The sequence below is a fragment of the Chiloscyllium plagiosum genome, unplaced genomic scaffold (genome assembly GCF_037043375.1).
Source record: "Chiloscyllium plagiosum isolate Xiang-an unplaced genomic scaffold, Cpla_swu_hap1 HiC_scaffold_44, whole genome shotgun sequence".
Lineage (NCBI taxonomy): Eukaryota > Metazoa > Chordata > Chondrichthyes > Orectolobiformes > Hemiscylliidae > Chiloscyllium > Chiloscyllium plagiosum.
The window spans coordinates 44,817,665-44,840,388 of NW_028270182.1; the positions used below are offsets into that span (position 1 = coordinate 44,817,665).

At 43.1% G+C, this 22,724-nt stretch overlaps 1 pseudogene; it reads right to left on the bottom strand.

Annotated features, from left to right (window-relative positions):
- Nucleotides 1–19,560, bottom strand: part of LOC148137393 (putative G protein-coupled receptor 139) — a 46,618-nt pseudogene extending 27,058 nt beyond the window's left edge.
- Between the last annotated feature and the right edge of the window lie 3,164 nt (nucleotides 19,561–22,724).

Here is a 22,724-nt window from a genome sequence, read left to right on the forward strand (position 1 = left end):
ATGTGAGAGTCAGAATCACATGAATCTTAACCTGATGCTAACTCATTTAAGCTACTGTACTTGACCAACAGATCTGAACGGAGCCCTACAATCCTGCCACATTCAATTATAAATGGTGATGGACGATTAAACAAATGACTGGAGGAGGGGGCTCCACAAACATCCCCATCCTAAATAATGGAACAGACCTGTACATCAATGTAAAAGAGAAGGATGGTTTATCTGCACCATCCTCTGCCAGAGGTGTTGAGGCGATGATACACCTCACCCTCATCATGATGCCCACAAAATCACAGATGCCAGTCTTCAACTAATTCGATTTACTGCATGTGAGAGGAAGAGACAGCTGAACACAATAGATACGACAAAGTCAATGGGTCCTGACCCCATTACTGCAACAGGGCTGAAGCCTTGTGCTCCACAACAAGCCGTGTCCCTGGGGAAGCTGTTTCAGTCCAACTCCAACTCTAACATCTCCCTGGCAATGTGGATAATTACTCAGCTATGTCCAGTCCCCTAAGAGGGGAATAATTACAATCTGACCAATTATCACCCCCTCAGTCCCATCACGACAGTCAAATTGAGTTGGAGTTCTTTTTGACAGAACTGTCAAGCAGCACAGAAATATCCTGCGCAGCGTGGTTTCCGACAGGTCCCCATGTGGAAATAGTGTTGTGGAAATGTCACTGGATTACGAATCTAGACCAGACTAATGCTCTGGCAGCGGGTGGAAGTTAAAAACAATTAATAAAATATCTAGATCTAAAATCTGGTGTCAGTAATAGCGACCTTGAAGCCAATATGGATTGTAAACAGAATTTCCTTCTCCAATGTACTTTTAGGAAGTGAATCTCCCATGATTTACTGGGATAGCCTAAAAGTGACTCCACAGACGCTGACATGTGACAAACATTTCAATGGTCTCTGAAATTGCCAAGCAAGGGCACTCATTTGTATCAAACTCCACTGAGGTCTGAAAGGATGAAACCGGACAGAACATTCTGCATCAGCATCAGTGTCGGAAAAGGGAATGGGAACACAGTCCTGTCGACTCTGCGGAGACCTCCTTTCTAACATCTGAGAGCTTGTGACAGCATTTACAGAGCTTTCCCACAGACTGCACAGAAACAGCGGGAATGGAAAACACATTTAGCCTCCCCATTCGAGTTCATGGAAAAAAATCTCCTCAATGCACTTACCCCACACGATATACATATCCGTTAATGTGAGTAACCTTGGGAAGCTATAAAATAGGCGGTGCAGTAGTTTGGTCCATCGAGTTTGCTAACCAATTCAATATAATGATGGTTGGCCCTTTATTTCCACACCGTACTCCTGCTCTCCCACCATCCCTTTACTGTCTCTAAATCCTTATTTATAATCAGTGTCTTGGTTTCCAGGTGCAAGCGAATTCCCCAGGTTCCCCAGTCAGTGAGTGCAGACATTTATTCTCATCTCAATGCAGAGTGACCTGCTTGTACCTAATATTGTGGCTCCTTGTTTTAGACGTCCCAGCCAGGGAAATTATCATCCCTGCTTCCAATCTGTCTCACCCTGTCAGAGTTTTGTATATTTCACTGAGATCTCCACTCATTTTCCTAAACCCCATGTGAATACTGGCCCAACCTCCCAAACTCTGCTCCCAAAACAAGCCCGTCAACCCAGAGACCAGTCTGGTCATCCTTCACTGCTCTCCATCAATTTCAGGTTTGTCCTTTATTAGGCAAGGAGACCAAACCTGCACACAATACTGCATAATGCTCGAGATGGGGTCTCTCCAAGGGCCTGTACAGTTACAGTAAGACACCCTTTCTCCTGAACTCGTATCCCCCTGAAATGAAGGTCAACACACCATTTATCTTCCTCACTGCTTTCTGTTTCTGCAATATTGCTTTCAGCGACTGGTGTACAAGGAGATGCAGATCCTTTTCAGTGTTGCAGCTCCCCACTTGTTGGGTCTGTGTACACTGGGCAGCGTGCCAATGCCATGCCCAGTATTGACTTCTGGTTACAGAACTCACTGCGCTGCAGGAAGCTCAGATGTTTATGCAGAAGGAAACAACAAAAAGGAGCATATGCCCCTTTGTAGATTAACATGTTCCAACCAATCCCTTTCAAATGGTAGGCTGCCAAATTATCGTTTCCATGAAACGGGATACCATCACCTCTGTCCACATTGTTCTCCATCTGTCACGTATTTATCATTCACTCCACTTGTCTTCGTCTTCTCGGTGCTTTTTTACATCCTCCTCACCCACTCACAATCCCACATCCGTTAGTGCTGTCAGCAGGCTGGGATATATTGTATCTTATTCCAGCAACCAAATGTTTAAAGGGCATTGTGAACAGTTGGGCCCCAAGCACCGATCCCTGTGACACCTCAGCAACCGTCCTCTGTTAATTTCTATTTATTTATTTCGTGAATCTGGGTGTCACTGGCTGGGCCAGCATTTATTGCCTGTCCCTAGATGTCCTTGAGAAGGTGGTGGCCAGCTGCCTTGTTGAACGCTGCAGTCCGCCTTCTGCTGTTGACCTCCAATGCCATTATGGAGGGAATCCCAGGATTCTGATCCAGCGACTGTGAAGGAGTGGTGATATATTTCCAAGTCAGAATGGTGAATGGTTTGCAGGGGAACCTAAAGATGATGTTTTTTTCCATACATCTGCAGCCCTTGTCCTTCTAGATAGACGTAGTCGTGATTGGGAAGATGGTCTCTGAGGATCTTTGGTGAATCATTTCATTGCAGCATGTAGATAGTAAAACACTGCTGCTGCTGCTGCTGAGCGTTGATGGTGGAGCATTGTGGATGAAGGGACAGTCAAACTGGTTGCCTTGTCCTGGACGGTATAAAGCTTCTTGAGTGTTTTTGGGGCTGCACTCATCCAGAAAAATTGGGAGTCGTCTATCACACTTTTGACTTATGCATTGTAGATGATGGACAGACTTTTGGAAGTCAAGATGTGAGTTACTCGCCGCAGTATTCCTAGCTTCTGACCTGCTCTTGTAGTAACTGTGTTTATGTGGCGAGACCAGTGAGTTTCTGAGCAAGATTACCTACCAAGACTTTGTTACTGGGGGATTCAGTGATAGTAACACCATTGAATGCCAAGGGGCAGGTTAGATTGTATTTTATTGGTTATGGTCACGGTCTGGCATTTGTCTGGCCTGAATATTACTTGCCACTTGTTAGCCTGGATATTGTCCAGGTCTTGTCACATTTGAACATGGACTGCTTCAGTATCTGAGGAGCCACAAATGTTGCAGAATATTGTACAATCATTGGCGAACATCCCCACTTCTGACCTGAAAATGGAGGGAAGGTCATTGATGAAGCAGCCCTGAAGAGGTTTTCGGCCACTGCTCGAGGGACTCCTACAGATTTGGAGCTGAGTTAACTGACCTTTATCAACCATGACCCTCTTCCTACGTGTCAGGTATGATTCTAACCAGCAGGGAGTTTGCCCCTGATACCCATTGAATGCAGTTTTGCTAAGGCCCCTTAATGCCACACTTGGTCGAAGGCAACCTCGTTTAAAAGGACTGTCACTCTCATCCCATCTCTGGAAATCAGCTCTTTTGTACATATTTGAACCTAGGTAATGAGGTCAGGAGCTGAGTGGCCCTGGTGGAGCCCTAACCGGGCATCATTGATCAGGGTATTGCTGAGCACGTGCTGCTTTAAAGCACTGAGACCTTCCACCACTTTACTGATGATCTAGAGTAGATTGACAGAGTGGGAATACCATCATCTTTAGGTTCCCCTCCAAGCCATTCACCATCCTGACTTGGAAATATATTTGCTTTTTGTAAACAGGAGAAACTTGGGGTAATTTTCTGCATAATCGGGGAAAGCCATTGTTGTAACTGTATTGAAACAGTTTGGCTTGGGGAGTGGCAAGTAATGGATCACACGTTTTCAGTACTATTGCCAGAATGTTGTCAGAGTATGGACTCTTTGGAGTATCCAGTATCTCCAACCGTTTCTGGATATCACGTGGACTGAATCGAATTGGTTGATGACTGGTAACTGAATCGCTGAGGACCACTGGAGGAGGCCGAGATAGGTCATCCACTCAGCACTTCTGACTGAAGATTGTTGCGAATGCATCAGCCTTATTTTATACACTGAAGTGCTGGGCTCTTCCATCATGGAGGAAGGGTTTTTTTGTGGAATATCTTCCTCCAGTGAATTGTTTAATTGTCCCCAACGTTTCTCGACTAGAAGTGGAAGGACTGCAGAGCTTAGATCTGACCCTTTGCTTGTGAGATCACTTAGCTCTGTCTATCACTTACTGCATATGCTGTTTGGCACACACTTTGTGCTGTTTGGTGGCTTTAACAGGCTGACACCTCATTTTCAGGTATGCTCAGTGCTGCTCCTGCCATCCTGCACACTCCATTGAACCAATGTTGATCCTCTGAATTGATAGTAATTGTTGTGAGGGGGATACGCCAAGCCATGAGGTTGTGTGTGTGTACAGTTCTACTCCTATAGATGAACCATAGCACCTTATGGATACCCAGACTTGAGCTGCTAGATCTGTTCGAAGTCTGTCCTATTTAGCACCGTGATAGTACCACCCAAATTGGTGGAGGATATTCTCAATGTGCAGGTGTGACTTTGTATTCACAATGACAATGCGGTGGCCACTCTTACCGATTCTGTCATGGAAAGATACTTCTGCAACTGGCAGATTAGTAAGACTGTGGTCAATATGTATTTTCCTCGTGTCGGTTCCTTCACCATCTGCTGCAATACCAGTCTAGCAGTTATATCCTTTAGGACCCGGCCAGCTCGATCAGTCATGCTGTAGCTGAGATACTCTTGGAGGTGGACATTGAAATCCTCCACCCAGAGTACATCTTGCGTCCGTGCTACCCTCAGTGCTTCCTCCAAGTGTTGATCAGCATGGAGGAGTACTGATTCATCAGTTGAAAGAGGCTGATACATGGCTATCAGCAGGAGGTTTCCTTTCCCATGTGTAAACAAATGCCATGAGACTTCATGGGATTCGGAGTCAAGAGCAATTCCCTTCTGACTGTATCCCAATGTGCCGCCACTTCTGCTGTGTCCGTCCTGCTGATGAGACAGGAGATATCCGGGAAGGTGATGGGGAACCTGGGACATAGGCTAAAATGGATCATCCACTCAGCACTTCTGATTGACAATTGTTGCGAATGAATCAGCCTTATCTTGTACAGTGATTTGATGGGCTCTTCCATCATGGAGGAAGGGGTTATTTGTGAAATACCTTCCTCCAGTGAATTGTTTAATTGTCCCCAAAGTTTCTTGACGAGATGTGGAAGGACTTATACCTTACAGAATCATACCTTACAGACAATGTCAGGCTGTTGCTTGACGAGTCTGTTTCTTTCTATTCATTGTTTCCTGCCAGCTGTCCAATTCTAGAAACATGCCCATACATTAGCCCCAATCCACTCAGATTTGATTTTGCAAACTGGGCTTGGAGCTTTACCAAAATGTTTCTAAAAATCAAAATGTTTAACATCCATTGCTTCTCTTTCATTTGTCTCCCAATCTGTTTCTGAAACATAATTCCCATTTCAAAAATTATGTTAGTGTTGTCTATGACCATTAATTTCAGCCCCAATAATTTATCCTAAACCATTTAATTACTATGTTCTATGTTGCACGTACTCTACCATTTTCCCACACCAGACTTGGTTTTCCTTGTATTGTTTGAGATTTCTGTGAAGACAGAACGGAAGTAGTGGCTTCATAGTTCTGCCATTTCTCTGTTCCCCATTCTCCATTCTCTGGTTTGAAACTGTAAGGAAACTGCACCTGTTTTCTCCTATTTCTCACATTGACATAATTTAACAAGATAATACAGTTCACTCCTATAACCCTTATGAATATAACTCTTCGGAAACCCATCAATCCCTGCCTTAAACTGCTCAATAATTGACCTTCCACACCATACACTCACAGGGGCATAGAGTCTGTGCCTACAGAAGTACAGCACGATCTATATTAGTCCCACTTTCCTACAGCAGGCCCATAGCCTGGAATGTTATGACACTTCCAAGTGCTCGTCCAAGTACTTTTTAATGATTGTGAGGTTACCCGTGATAATTCCCCTCTCAGGAAGTAATCCCAGAATTCAACACCCTCTAGGTGAAAAAAAGTTTAAATCCTCTCTCAACCTCAATCTTTTCACTTTAAAAGTGTGCTCCTTTGTTCTTTACCTTCTGACTAAAAGAAACAGCGGCTGTCTATCCACCCTGTCCGTGTCGCTTATAATCTTATCCGTCTGAATCATGGACTCCTCAGCTTTCTCTGCTCCAAAGTAAACAACCAGAGCTTATCCAGTCTCTCTCCATAGCTGATATGCTCCATCCCAGGGAACATCCTGGTGAATCACTCTGCACCCTCTCCAGTACAATCACATCCTTCCTGGAATGTGGCTCCCAGAACTACATACAATACTCCATTTTGGCCGAACCAAAGCCCTGTATTGCTCTTATAATCTATACCTTGATTAGGAAACACAACACCCAAGGTCAAATTCTTAACTAGTCCATTAACCTGTCCAGCCACATTCGGGGATGTGTGGAGAAGCACACTCTGAGGTTCCCAGTGTGCTGCCATTCATTGAGTTCCCTCCTGCCTGGTTCCTTCTCCCAAAGTGCATCACCTCATATTTATCAGGGTTACATTCTATCTGCCATTGATCTGCCCATCTGACCATTCCATCTGCATCTTCCTGTAACTTAAGGCCTTCCTCCTCACTGCGAACCATCCAGTCAATCTTTATGTCAAACATACACGTACTTATCACACTTTACCCACTCTCCACCTAGGCCCCTTCACATTCAGATCTATGTTTTGTTATGAATAACACAAACAAAAAGCGACACAGCACTGATCCCTGTGGTACACCAGGGGACACTGGTCTCCAGTCACACAAACAGCCTTCTCTCACCACTCTCTGTCTCCTGCTACTCAGATAATTTTCGTTATAACCTGTCAAGTTACCCTTCGTATTGTGAGATTTTACTTTATTTTTCAGTTTCCCAGGTGGAAACTTGTCAAAGGGCTTCCTACAAAACTAAACAATCGACCTCCTCAAACTAATTCAATCAAATCCATTGGATGTGACTTCCTTCTGATAAAGTCATGATGATTATCTCTGATCAAACCTTGCGACTTTGATTGGAGTTCGATATTCTCATCCCTATTTTATCCAGTAGTTTCCTTAACAGTGATCTCATACTCGCTCGTCTGTAGTTCCCTGGTCTATCTCCCACCCTTACTGTGAAGTGGAACCTCATTAGCAGTTCTCCAGTTCTCTGGCACCTCCCCTATGGTCACAAGCTAATTAAAATATTCAGTCAGGGTCTTTCGTCCCTTGACCCCAATAGCCTCCTGTGATACAACTCATTCAGACATGGACATTGGTCCAAATGTATACAGAACAAAGCCTCAAAACCTCTCTCGTATTTTATATTAATCTGTTCAAGAGCTTCCCAGTCCATCTTCTTGAATTCTGTACCTGCCTCCTGATTCTCCCAAGTAGAATAGATGTGAAGGTCTCATGTAACAATCCATCAATGTTCTCTAGCTTGATACACAGATTGCCCCTTTGGGATCTCATGGACACTAACTGTTTGCTGATTATTCTGTTCGACTTGTCCGTGTAGAATATCGTGGAATTCTTCCTGATCTCGCCTACTTGTACTTCTCCATGTCCCTCTGTTATTCAGTCCGCTCTATGTTTCTAAGTTTCACTGCAATCACCTATCATGTTTTGAAACTCGAGATCACAGCCTGAGTTTCCACATCAGACAATCTTGCCATTTTATGGATTAATCTGGATAATACCTTTTGCAGTTCCTCTGTAGTCAATATATTCTTTCTTAGATTGGGACTCCGAACGATACACAATACTCTAAGTGTAGTCTCATGAACACTCGATGCAACAGGTGCACGACATCCTGTATATTCCAATTACATTCACATGAATGTAAACCTAATTTTTACTTTTCCATTTGTATATATTCTTCCCAATACCTCTCGCTTTAACTTTTCTGATGAGCTTACTGTGTGAGTTCTTTGAAAAAAAAAAGCTCACGAATATCCAACTATACGTTATCCATTGGTTCATCATTGCCGATGTTCACAAGAATCATCTTCAAACCATTCCAAAAATATGTTTGCCACTTCTGTTTTTCCTTTCATCGGTACATTCTCACACTCCCCAGTTATGTTATTACCTTCTATATATCTAGTAGCATGTTCTTTGTAATCGAGTCAAACAGATACATGACTGCGGATGACAAGATAACTGGTCTGTCGTTCAACATTCTCCAAATTCATCCTTTCTTAAACTATTGGATAATATTTATAACCTTTGCCTTATCCAGATTGGCTAAATGCCTTTCGGCAATGTGTCGGAAAATAAAGTGACAATCCGCAATGCACTCAACATGTCTATTGCTGCTTCCTCTGAAATTCTTGTATGATGTGCATCTAGTCTGTCAGATTTATAAATACTCAATCCAGATTTATTTTTAAAGATAGGTTCAACACTGATAAGAATGATCTTAGACTTTAATTACACAAGCCCCATGGTCACTTGGTATTTCTGGAAGAATTTCTGGACATTCTTCCATGAAGATAGACACAAAGAAACTGTTTATTTTCCCTGCGATTTCTCTGTTCTCTGCAATAAATTATCCTGAACGCACACCAACTGTTCCACATTTGACCTTGTTTTTATTTTTTTTGTTCAGACAGTGACAGACGCTTTTTAGCAGTCTTTATGTTTTTCTTTCGTTTGCATGCTTTTCCTCTTTTTGATTTTCTTCTCAGTTTCTTGGTCATCCTTTGTTGGGTCCTACATTTCTCTGAATCCACTGGCTTACTGCAAACACTTGGCATTTTTCTAAGCTGCCTCCTTTCATCTAATAGGTAGATGAAGGTGGGGTTGAAAGTGATCGTCGAGGGGAGGGTGGACCAGATTGATAGGAAGGAAGGTGGACACATAGGAACATTCAAAAGGGCGGTGCTGACTTGGAAGGTTGGAGCGAGATAAGGTGGGATTAAGGGAAATGGGGAAATGGTGAGATCCACTATGATCCCCTGTGGTTGGAGGGTCCCAAGGCAGAAGAGGAGGCTTTCTTCCTCCAGGCTTCTGGTGGCTCGGGTTTAGTGATGGATCAGGCCCAGGGCTCTCATGTCCTTAGCAGAGTGTGAGGGGAGTTAAAGTGCTCAGCTACAAGGCGATGGAGATGTTTAATGTGGCTGTCCCAGAGATGTTCTCTGAAATGATCCACAAGTTGACCTCCTGCCTCGCCAATGTAGAGAAGACGACATTGGGTTTAATGGATGCAGTACATGAGGCGTTCTGTCTCCCTTCATCACCTATTACTTCCAACCCACCTTCATCTACCTATCACAATCCCATTCACCTCCCCCCGCCGTACCCCCTTCTCATTTATCTCTCAGCCCCCTTGGCCCAGAAGCTTCATTCCTGACGAACGGCTAATGTCCGAAACATCGATTTATCTGCTCTTAGTATGCTGCCTGACTGTGCTTTTCCAGCACCGCACTCTTCGACTCTGATCTCCAGCATCTGTCGTCCCCACTTTCTCCTAACACTTTCATGGCTGCATGACTCAGATTTATAACGGTTACTTCAAATAAAACAAAAACTGCCGCGTACTCAAACAGCATAAAAGAAAACCAGTACATTGTGGTCACTGTTCCCAAAAGGTCATTTCCAGCAAAAGTTTCAATTAGCTCTTCTGATCACTCAACACCAATTCCTAAATAACCTGATCTCGAGCTCAGTGCTCGACATAATGTTCACGCAAACCATCTCACACGTGGTCATGAAATCCATTTTCCCCAGCATCAGCATTCAATTGGGTTAACACAGTTTAGATATAATTTAAACAGTACATTATTACTGCAGTACTCACAAATGTGTATATCTTATTTCCTGTTTTATAACATGTCCAGCATTTGTATTGCAGCTTTCACTTTGATATATAACTCCCATCAATGTTTGCTCCTCCTTGCTGTTTTTGTGCTCCACCTTACTAGATTCTGTGGAATCTGAGCGACGTGGGCTCTGGGGAGATTAATGGTGGATATCATCTCGCCACATCATTTATAATCTTCTCAAACTTTAATTTCTCCAGATCTCCCGTTATGCTGATGGTGTAGAGAAGGACAATTTTCTTCCAACCATGCTCTATATTCCCCCAGAGAGCTGAGACATGCCCTAACCTGGGTGGGAAACTTATAACAGGCTGGTAAAGTGTTGCTGCTGCTGTACAGGATCTTAGTGAGATCACATCTGGAGTCGTGTGTACAGATTTAATCTCTTCAATGAAGAAAGAATGTTGTTATATTGGAAGCAGCTCAGAGATGGTTCCCTCAACTGATTCCTGCAATGAAGGTGCTAACTTATAACGAAAGGATGATTAGCTTGACCCAGTAGCCATTGGAGTTTACAAAAATAAGGATGATCTTATTTCAACACAGATGACAGAAGGAGTCAACAAGTGAAGTGAATTACACAGATAATGGAGGAATCCATTCCGTTCTCCAGCCTGGTACACAGGAACAACAGGAGGATATTCAGGCCTTCGAACCTGTTGCATCAAAACAGGACGAGACTAATCAGCCCCTGGAGCCTGATATACATTTACAGAAGTAGGCAAATCAGCCACTCGAGCCTATGTCAGTAGGCCATGCTGCATCAGTATCCTGTTAAACAGCAACAGGATCAGTCCATTCAGCCTCCTCAAGTCTGTAACATAGGAACTGGAAAAGGTCACACAGTGACTGGAGATTAAATTAGATTAGATTACTTTACAGTGTGGAAACAGGTCCTTCGGCCCAACAAGTCCACACCGACCCGCCGAAGCGCACCCACCCAGACCCATTCCCCTACATTTACCCCTGCACCTAACACTACAGGCAATTCACCTAATCTGCACATTTTTGGAGTGTGAGAGGAAACCGAAGCACACGGAGGAAACCCACGCAGACACGGGGAGAATGTGCAAATTCCACACAGTCAGTCGCCTGAGGCGGGAATTGAACCCGGGTCTCTGGCGCTGTGAGGCAGCAGTGCTAACGACCGTGCCACTGTGCCGCCCACCATTGTTCCACTGGGATAACAGAAGGCCATTCAGACCCACCGAGCCTATTGTAAGGGAATTGGATAAAGATAAATACTATCTGAGACTTCTTTCATGAAAAAGGAAGAGGTAATTTAGACACGTGGTTGTTGTATGGGAACAAGAGAAGACCAATCAATCCCTCGGTCCCATCTCCGGGATACACGAGGAGACCGTTCAGTATATCCACCTGTTATGGAGAAGTATGAGAAGACCCATCAGCCCCTCAAAATGTTAGACAGCAACAGGAAGATTCCATAATCTCCCAATCCTCTAAAGCATCAACAGGAGGAGGTCATTCTGGCCTTGGAGATGGCAACATGGGAACACCAGAAAGACATCAGCCCATCGAGGTTGTACAACAGCAGGATGATGAGTCCATTCAGCCACACATGGCTCTTACACAGCATTTGGAGCTGTGCAAAAACGTTTACCCATTAAATAGGAATTCAAAGAAAACGCAAAGGCTTTCGTAAGGGAAGAACTTATAATAATGGTATACATTAGGGACTAAAGTGTAACAATAAACTATTGTAATTTAAGGCAAATGGTTGGAGTCCATTGTTCAGGACATTTGCAAAGTTAAACCACAATTCGTCAGAGCCAACATGGTTTTACGTAGGCTAAATCGTGTTTGAATTGTTTGCTTGAGTTATTTGAAGATGTCACAAACAATATGGATCGTGGTAATCCTCGTGATGGAACATATCTGGTCTTCCTGAAGGCATAGGATATGTCGCTTCTCCAAAGAGTAAGTGGTAAGATCAGACAACATGAGTTTAGGAGTAATTTATTAGCTTGCATGAAGGATTGGTTAACCAACAAAATGGAGGCTGATGGAATAAATGTGTCATTTTCTTTTGGCAAATCTAATTTGTGGGGTGCCACTGATTTCAGTACTCATGTCTTAACCATTTGCAATCGATGGTATTACTGTACTCAGTTGATGGGATAGAAAATACGGTGCCACATTTTCAGATGCCACTAGCATTGGTAGGAAATTAATTCGGAATGATGATGCTAGAGATTTAAAACTATATGGATACTTTGGATGAATGGGACAACGTTTGGCAAGGAAAACTAAAGTGAATAAATATGGGCCATTCAAGTTGGCCAGTTTAATAGAAAGACAAATTATTATTTAAATGGAGATAAAGTTCAAAGTGTTTAGGTGCAGAGGGATTTGGGTGTCCACATGCATATCACAGAAAACATGCCTGCGGGTACTGCAAGTAATGAGAAATGCAAGCATAATTTCAGCGTTTATTTATAAAAGCATAGAGTAGAAAGGCAGGGAGTGTTGGTGCAGCTATGCAAGGCATTAGTGAGGCTGCAACTGGAGTACAGTTTGGGTGTCCTGCAGAATGACATATTTCCATTGGAGGCAATTCAGAAGAGCTTCATTAGATTAATTCCATATTTGAAGTGTTTGTCTTATGAAGAGAAATTGAGCAGTTTACGCCTATACTCTCGAGTTTATAAGAATGAAAGAAGATCTCATTGAGGTCTGTAAAATGCTAAGAGTAATTGAATGTGTAGATGTGGAGTGGATTTTTTTCACGTGTCGCAATCTACAACGAGAGACTAGAGTTTTAGGATGGAGAGATAGCAGGAAAGTGGAACCGAGGCCGTGTAGACATCAGCCTCATCGAGGGGTTGGATTCCTCACAGATGCTCCTTGTTCTTATTCAACTCTTCTACTGTGTTGGACAGAAATGGGTGAGGAATGTGTATCATACAAGATGCAGGCACTCAGGATAAATCAGTCTCAATCAGTTAGAGAGAACGTAACCAGTCGGGTCACACAGTGACCAGCGCTGGGTTCTCAACTATTTACAATCTATATTAATGATCAGGAGGATGGAACAGATTATACAGATGCTGCGTTTGGTGATGTCGCTGTGGTAAGCAAGAGATTAAATTATCAAGAGAAGGTGGAGAGTCTGCAAATAGATTCAGAGAGGTAAAGGCAATAGATAATAGTTAGGAAGGTGGAATTTAAGATGATATAAACTGTCATTTCATTTACAGGAATAATAGAAAGCAATATGTCACTGAAATGGAGAGGGATTACAGGGCATAATGATACTGTGTACTGGGGGGTTCACTCAGATCCGTTCAGACATGGGAGGTTTTTCTCCATCCCTGATCGTCAGCTCCCAGACACTCCAAGTGACCCTTTTGCTCTCCGTACACATGGAATACTTTGATGTGGTTGATTGGCGGTGGGGATGGTGTTTTGAAACGTGCATCAAGGGGACGTAAATTATCCAAGATATATTCAATTCTTTCTACGTGATGACCCGATGACGATGGGAATGGCTGACTGCTTCTGAATGAAGAGGCCGTGACTGCTGCCAGGGCAGGGGGTATTCACCAACATGATGTACTGCGCATGAACACACTGTAACATTAATAGAGAGAGAGCTCCTTCAGTTCCTCTACCTCTCCCCATTGACTTGGATATTCTGCATATGCCATATACACCATCGGGAATCCCACTGCACTGAATACACCCGGCAGCTCCCTGCTGAGGGAGAAACAGTGCTTCTCATCCATCATATATATCCTCCATCATCGAATGGTTAACATTGATGTTGAGATACTGGGAAATGATGGATATGTCACCTAGTCCTGCCTGGAAAGTTCTGGATCATAGAAGCTGAATGAAACAGTGACCCTAACAGCCACTGGCAGCACCATCCTCCCCCTGGTGTGAAGCTGCAGGTTGTGTTGAACGAGGTGACACCATTCTATGATCAGCTCCTTGTTCAGTCAGGGCCCCTCATACTGTGCTCCTGGGTCAAGTGGAGCTTGGGAAGCTGGTCCTGGAAAACCCGGTGTTGATATAGCAGATCCCTTTCCCCACACACACTCGCTGCGTGGTTTCAGAGCTTCCCCTCTCTGCAGCTTCTGCTCCATTGGTTGTTCATGTTGCAGGCTCAGATGTTGTAACTGCAGTCCCCAGGCTCCATCCAGAGTTGGGTCGCCAAATCCTCAGGTCTCCCTAACTGTCTGAGGCAACTTACAGCACAACCTCCAGCAAACCATCCCCAGCCCCTCCACTAAATTTTCAATTACAGGAGCCAGTCAGAAACCCCTCGGTCCAAGTGTTGTGAACCAGACCAGATCCCCGCAAAATATTGTAAGAAGGTCGCTTTGACCCAAACCTTTCCTTATTTTGAATATAGATGGGAAGTGTGCCTTACAGATATGTTGTGACTGGTCAAACCACTCGATATTAAGCAAAATATAATCTATTCAAATGCTTTAGTTAAAATACAATCAAAGAAAAGAACATTTTGGGATAGCTTATATGTTGGAACACTTACACAAACAATAGATACCGTACCTTCTTGGTATAGACCGCTTGGCACAAATATATATTCAAATACAGATCCTTACAGCAGTGTTCCAATCCAGGAGGAAACAACATCAACAGAGATCTCAGAGAGAAAAGCAGCTGGGGATCATGTATTAAAATTTCCAACCTTTTTAGGATCCCCAGCAGCTTCTGAATGCTGCAACAAAAAACAAAATGAGAAACCCTGGTTTGGGAGAGCTGGCCACTGCCCTTCCATCGTTACCACGGTTTTAATGAAACCTAAAATCTCAGTTATTTACTTAAACTGTTTTCAGACAGAAGTTCTGCACCTCTGCCTTTAAAACCTCTCTGCAAATAAAAACCAAGAGAAAATAACCTTTTTACAGTGATAGAATTCTCACAAATCCATCTTTAATATAATAATCCATCAATATACAATGTTGGATTCATTTTTGATCTCCTAATCTTCCTCTATTAGTAGTCTGAAATGCATATACATTACATTGACTGTGAGTATATAAAGGAGGAGAAAGTGAGGTCTGCAGATGCTGGAGATCAGAGCTGGAAATGTGTTGCTGGAAAAGCGCAGCAGGTCAGGCAGCATCCAGGGAACAGGAGAATCGACTTTTCGGGCATAAGCCCTTCTTCAGGAATGAGGAAAGTTTGTCCAGCAGGCTAAGATAAAAGGAAGGGAGGAGGGACTTGGAGGAGGGGCTTCGGAAATGTGATAGGTGGAAAGAGGTCAAGATGAGGGTGATACGTCAGACTGGGGTGGGTGCGGAGAGGTCGGGAAGAAGATCCGCCCCCACCCCAGTCTGACGTATCACCCTCATCTTGACCTCTTTCCACCTATCACATTTCCGACGCCCCTCCCCCAAGTCCCTCCTCCCTACCTTTTATCTTAGCCTGCTGGACAAACTTTCCTCATTCCTGAAGAAGGGCTTATGCCCGAAACGTCGATTCTCCTGTTCCCTGTGAGTATATAAATGTTCACAACGAGTTTCGATTTCAGGCATTTTATTCCTGCCAAGTCTCCACAACGTGTCAAAACGTAGGGTTTGTCACCCAGTCACCTGTATAATTTCTAACTGAATGGCAGCAATAATAAGCTCAATCGAAGCAGACTGGTATTTTTCTCCCTAGACTTTTGCAAAAACTTTAGCGGGTCACGATCAGTGATAAAGGTTTGTCTCATGTATGTTATTCGCAATTTAAATGCTGAAATGTTGTAACGCCAACGCCAAGCTCAAGGCATCCTTCTCCATTGTGGAATAAATCTGTTGATATTTCCACTGGACACTCCAAACACACGTTACATAACGGAGCACTTCTCATCTCTCCAATACTCCTTCTGAATGGCATCGCTCCTCATGCCTCAGCATAAAAGAGTTACATACTTCTGTACCTCTTAATGCTCTAACCTCTTTACCTGCTATTCCTGGCCTATGCCAGTTAATCTTACTCTCACAGTATATGTTTTAAGAAGATCTCACACATTCTTCACAACCTCTCAAAGAAACCAATCTTTGATTTCTGAACCCAATCATCATCAGCAGCTATTTCTAAGCTTGCCATTTTAACTCTCTGCTCTTCCACACGACTTCTCACGACTGCAGGAAGTGAATTGTTGAACTTCACCAAAATAAGAATCTCTCTGGAGTGTCATAGGTTTTCTCTGTTTTTAATACCCTTATCCACCTTTCAAAGTTACTTTGTTTGATCCTTTCAAACTCAATGTGCGTTTAACCAGGGACCCTTTTTTAGATTCCGGAAATGCTCTCTATCGGCTTCTGGCCCAAGCTCATATGCACTTCAGATGGCTTTCTTCACCACCCCATACGAGCCAGATACCTCCTCCGATAGGGATGCAAATACCTATCAGCTTTGTTTGGATAAACTAAATCCACATGGTCACTGGTCACTGCATTTGTTTAGCCACTTTCTCAAATGAAATTCAAAAGGCCTCCCCATCCTTCTCATCAAATTTAGATAATGCCTGGATGCATTTAAACAGAACTCCATTAGACCATTTGTTACAATAGGGTTGTTCAACCTCACTATCCTCCTCATCCCGCCGACCGTCTGCCTTCATCTCCGTCTTTTATGTCAACTTTCCTCTCTAACTGTTAACTTTTTAAGTTGAAACTCTCTGCTTTTCTTCTGTCCATTTCTCTCTTTCTTCTTCATTTCCTTTTTTTTATTTCTACTTTTCATCATAATTCAAACTGTTTCAATTCCTTCTCATGTTCAAAGTGCCTTATTTGAAATTGAATTCCAGCCGTTTCCAAAGAGTCTGATGGCAGTTCTACCAAATGTCATTGCCGAGCTGTAGCTTTAATTATCTCTCATTTTCTCACAGACAAACACAACCCCAACTCCAGCTTGTCTGTCAATTCCGACAGCTTTGCCTTCATTACCTTTTGTAAAACCGCCAACTTCACTTCCGCCACACCCAGTTAATGACTGAAAGAATCTTTATACACAAACCACTATTTAAACCAACCGAATTCACACCCACAGCAAAAGACACCAACAGCTACCAGACACGACATTTGAACGCAATAGTGTCCTGGTGCATAATCTCCAGTGTCTGCATGACCTTATTCTGGATTCTCTGGTTTCCTCCCACAATCCAAAGGTGTGCATGTCAAGTAAATTGGCCATGCTAAATTGTTCATAGTTTTCAGGATGTGTGGGTTAGGAGCCTTAGTCGGGGAAAATGTGTAATAATAGGGTAAAGGAATGGGTCTGGGTAGGTTACTCCTCGGAGGGTCGGTGTGGACTTGTTGGGTCGAATGGTCTGTTTGCACACTGTAGGGATTGTAATTCTCAACCCAGTTTGGTATTACCGATTCAGAACCAGACAAGAGACCCCAGTTTGCAATAGACCAACCAGACTACCTCAAACTATTTTAAGAGGGTAGGTTGGATGCCAAACCTTTCTTATTTTAAAGGTAGATGTGAAGTAGGTGTTCCAGATGTGAAGTTACTAGTCAAACTACTCATCACTAAGAAAAACACAATATATTTAAACACCCTAATGAAAATCCATTCAAAATGATGAGGAATTTAGAATAATTTAATTATTGGGAATCTTAGAGGAGAAAGTGAGGTCTGCAGATGCTGGAGATCAGAGCTGAAATTGTGTTGCTGGAAAAGCGCAGCAGGTCAGGCAGCATCCAGACAACAGGAGAATCGACATTTCGGGCATAAGCCCTTCTTCAGGAGAAGAAGAGCTTATGCCCGAAACGTCGATTCTCCTGTTCCCTGGATGCTGCCTGACCTGCTGCGCTTTTCCAGCAACACATTTTCAGTATTGGAAATCTTAACCGAATAATGGATACAGTACCTTCTACAGACGAACTGTTCCAATATACTAATATCCCATAAACACACCCCTTGGCAAAAAGGTACATTCAGACATACATTCTTGCATACAGTTCTCCAATCCAGGAGGAATCAGCATCAAGTCAGGTGTCGGAGAGAGTAGCAGCTGGAGATACGTTACTAGGCCGTTGTTACTCCTATTTATTAAAATCCCTAAAAGCGTCGTAAGTTATTTACTTGAGCGGTTTTCAGCAGGCAGTTTGGCCTTTAAGATTTCTTATTTAAAAAAAGGAGAAAATAATTTTTAAAAAAAATAACAGCATTGTCACACAATTTAGTTGCCTGGTCCTTTACTCTAGGTGCTTTCTCGTGCTACTGATCGCAAGGTCGCCCCGAGAGAGACAAATACAGATTCAGACCAAGTTACAAGGATGTGTCTCATAACTTCTGAAACACCCCTGTCCATGGACCATCACATGGGACATACAGGGAAGTGAACAACAGCCTGACGCACACCATTTCACTGTTTCTCAGCTTCACAATGATTGCACTCGATACACTAGGGAACCAAAAACAAAGGCCAGGGAAAGATACAGATGAACAGAAAGATTCACATTAAACAGACAGTTAATTAACTGAAAAGATGTTGTGGAAACATGGGGAGAAAGACAGGGCAGTGGGACTAACTGTAGAATTGAGATCTTCGACAGAAAACTTACAAGAATGAGAACATTGAATAAAGGCATTGTCGAATGCGAAACTCATTGTTTGAGAAGGAACGCACATGGAGGAAATTGTTTAAATAAGAACAACTGGCAGGCTTTTTATTAATCGACAGAGAGAGAACGTGAGAAGTTTCATGGACAGATGAGATAAAGTGTTTGAGAATGTCAAAATAAAGGCATTGCCAGAGACAATAGCAACATACATCGGCATACACATGAATGACAGATGGATGGGAGTTTAGTGTGAATTCGAATCGGATTTGCTTCGGCAGGTTTGAAGCCGGAGCGTCAGCGGTAGATTTTTGGCTGGAATGGAATAAGCCATTGAGATATATTCTGGAGTGGTGAGTATTTCAAGTTAGAAATGGTCAGGATATGGTGTCATGAATCAGCTCATGGTCAAAGGGATCACCCACAGTTGTGACTTGTCTGCTTCAGCCGCAGATATTGGCCAGGGATGGGAGGGAAACAGAGGAAGGAAGTGGAGTTTGTAACCAGAACAGTAGAGAATGATCTCCATGCTGTTAATACTTCAATAACAAAGGCAATGATACAATAAATTGTAGTTCTCCGCTGAAACTGAGTAGGTCAACATAGAGACCCATGAGTAACAATGTCAGAGCAGAGAGGGAGACAGTAATTGAACACATTCCTTGATGTAGTTAGTAGTAGTCTGTAGAGTGAATCTTTGGATTGAGAGTTTCAACAGGAAGATAATAAGAACAAGAAGTGTAGACTATATGGAAGAACAGTAATACAGTCATAACTGGTTTACAGAAAGAAAAATCTGGACAGTGACACTTACCAGGAACACCGACGATAGCCAGGAAAGGATAATAAAAATATTGAATAATGAGAAGAACGTAATAGATTCGCAATGATAATGGCCACCAATTAAATGCAGAAAGATACCAAACATAAATGGATAAACTCCTGTCTATTGTTGAAACATTCCAGTCTAATATTCCCAGATTATGATACATTTTTGGAACATTCCAGTCTAATGTTCTCAGATTCTGATCCATTGTTGGAACATTCCAATCTAATGTTCTCAGATTCAGATCTCTCCTCCCCCTCTCTCCAAATCTGCTGATCCCTGTCAGTGCTGTCAGTGATGTTCCCGCCCATGTTATGGGATAACACATTGAACGGCGCCCATTTATCATTTAAAGATGGAAACACTCCACTGGAATAATTAGAATCCATGGAGATTGGCATTAATCACAGTCACTGAATAAAGACTGGGAAACTGAGCAAAGGCTACGACAACGGAAGAATGGGCACCGCACAACAATCAACAGACAGGAGGGTTGCCTCCCAGTTGGGGAACACTTCAGTGGTCCAGGATATTCAACCTCGGACATTCTGGTGACCACCCTTCAAGGCGGACTTCAGGACATGCAGCAGCGAAAAGTGGCCGAGCAGAGGCTGATAGCTAATTTCGATACACATAGGGAGGGCCTCAACCGGGACCTTGGGTTCATGTCACATTACAGGTGACCACCATTGCAATATGCACACACACAGAGACACTTCTATACACACACATACATACGGACACACATGTACGCAGATATGCACACAGACACTCACACACACCCTTAGAGACACACACACTCCCACACTCACACGGCACTCTCTCAGAGATTTAGACCACTCTACATTCATGCACACACATATACACTCTCTCTCACTGATAGTCAAAATCCCCCACCCCAGTCACGCACACACACTCCCACACTCACACATGCACCCCGTCACAGACTTAAGATACTCTACATCACTACACAAATATATACATTCTCTCTCACACTCACAACACCCCAACCCAGACAGACACAGACACACATATACAAACCGACAAACACCTACATGCACACATAAATTTTGTGGGGTGAATTTGTACTTGCAGAGTTACATTGTAGTTTGCTCAAAAACTGCATGAATTCTTGTAAAACTCTGAGCTCAAAAACTGTATGGCTTCATGTAAAACTCTGTTATCTCATTTTCAGATTAGAATCAATCTAAACATCATGGCATAGACAGAGAACACAGGGGGATAACACCTTAAATATATTGTCTAGCTAAAAGTTTCTAGATTCCTTATTGCTGGAGATCAGAGCTGAAAATGTGTTGCTGGAAAAGGGCAGCAGGTCAGGCAGCATCCAAGGAGCAGGAGAATCGACGTTTCGTGCTTTTTCAGCAACACATTCTTCAGCACATTTTGCCAACAGAATCATTCAAAACAAAGAGATGTGCCACTGCAGCTGTATGAGGTGTTAGTGAGTGGGCACCGGGGATACATTGTATTGGTTATGTTTCTGTAACTGAGAAGGGCTGGACCTCCATCAGATACAGTTTAACAGCTGTTCGTCGGCCACGGGCTGCTGTCTCATTTAATGTCTCGGGTCTGTTACGCAAAGACAGGAGGAGGCCATTCAGCCTTTCCAGTATATTACAGAGGTCCACGAGGAGCTCATTCAGCCTCTCGAGCCAGTTACAGAGGGGCAGGAAGTGTTTGTTTAACTTTCTGTTACGCATAAATATTAGTTTTAAATTAGTTGTGGAATAGGAAAGACCTGATGTAAACATTAAAGTTCTAACTTTGAACAAGGCCAATTTTGAAAGTGTTAGGCGAGCCCTGTGAAAGGCTAATTGGAATAACCTATTCACAGATAAAGGGATGGTTGGAAAATGCAAGGCCATCAAAACTTGGTTTCAGAGAGTCCAGAGCCAACGTGTTCCTGTTAGTGAGAAGGGCAAGGCTGGTGGGTGCAGGGAGTGCTGGATGGCTAGATATATTGATGCTCTGGTCAAGGTAAGGAAGGAGGCATGTGTCAGGTAAACAAAGCTGAGTTCAAGTAAATCCCGAGAGGTGTATAAGGACAGAAAGTGCATAGTCAATGCGGAAATCTGGCCAGAAAAATGTGGACATGAGAACAGGGGGAGAACAGGACCCCTTAAAAATCAGTAAGACTACCTATGTGTGGAACCACCCGAGATTGGAGGGATACGAAACAAAAAATTCTCCTCAGTATTTAATGAGGAGGAGGTTACAAGAGCGAGAGAATGAATAAATAAATAGTGATACATTGAAAGGTGTCTAAATTACAAGGGGATGTTTGACATTTTAAAACACATAAAGGTGAACAAATCCCTGGGACCTGATCAGTTGTATCCCAAATGTTTGTGGGAAGCTAGGAAAGAGATTGGTCAGAATTTTGCCGATATATTTGTATCATGGATTTCCACAGGTGAGGTGTCAAAAGACTGGAGGCCTGCTAACATAGTGTCATTATTTAAAAAGAAAAAAAAAAACAGGTAACTATAGATCAGTGAGCCTGACGTCAGTGGTGACTAAATTGTTGGAGGGAATTTTCTTGGAAAGGATGTACATGTATTTGAAAAGACAAGGACTGAAGAGGGCTTTGTACATTGAAGATCACGTCTCACTGACTCGGTGAAATCTTTTGAGGAAGTGATGAAGATGTTTGATGAAGGCAGGCCAGTGGATGTTGCCTTTATGGAATTCAGTAAGATTACCAAAATGTTCTACGTAATCGGCTGTTTAGCAAGGTTAGACTTCCTCGGATCCAGGGAGAACTCGCCATTTAGATCGAAACTTTTCTTTAATATTGGAGACAGGGCGTGACAGTGGACATTTGTTCATTAAACGTGGAGCCCTGTGACCAGTGGCGTGCCGCAAAGATCAATACTGGGTCCACTGCATTTTGTCACTTGTACAACTCATTTGCATCTGAGTATATGAAGTATGGTCAATAAGTGTGTAGATAATACCAAATTTTGTGGTGTAGTCGACAGTGAAGAATGATCTCTCAGACTATAATGGGACCTTGTTTAGGTGAACTGAGGAGTGGCAGATAAAGTATATTTTAGTTACATGTGAGGTGTTGCATTTTGGCAGACAAATCAAGGCAAGACATATAGGTTGTGCCCTATCGAAAGCTGCTAATGAAGGAGAACTCCATAGAAAGTTTCGAATCCCTACAGTTAGGAAACAGGCTTTTCGGCCATCCAGGCCACACCGAACCTCTAAACAGTATCCTACTGGACAAACACCTGCCCTATCCATCTGAGCCTGCATTTCCCATGGCTAATCCACCTCCCTGCACATCCCTGGGTACGGTGCGCAATTTAGCATGGCCAATCTATCCTTACCTGTATATCC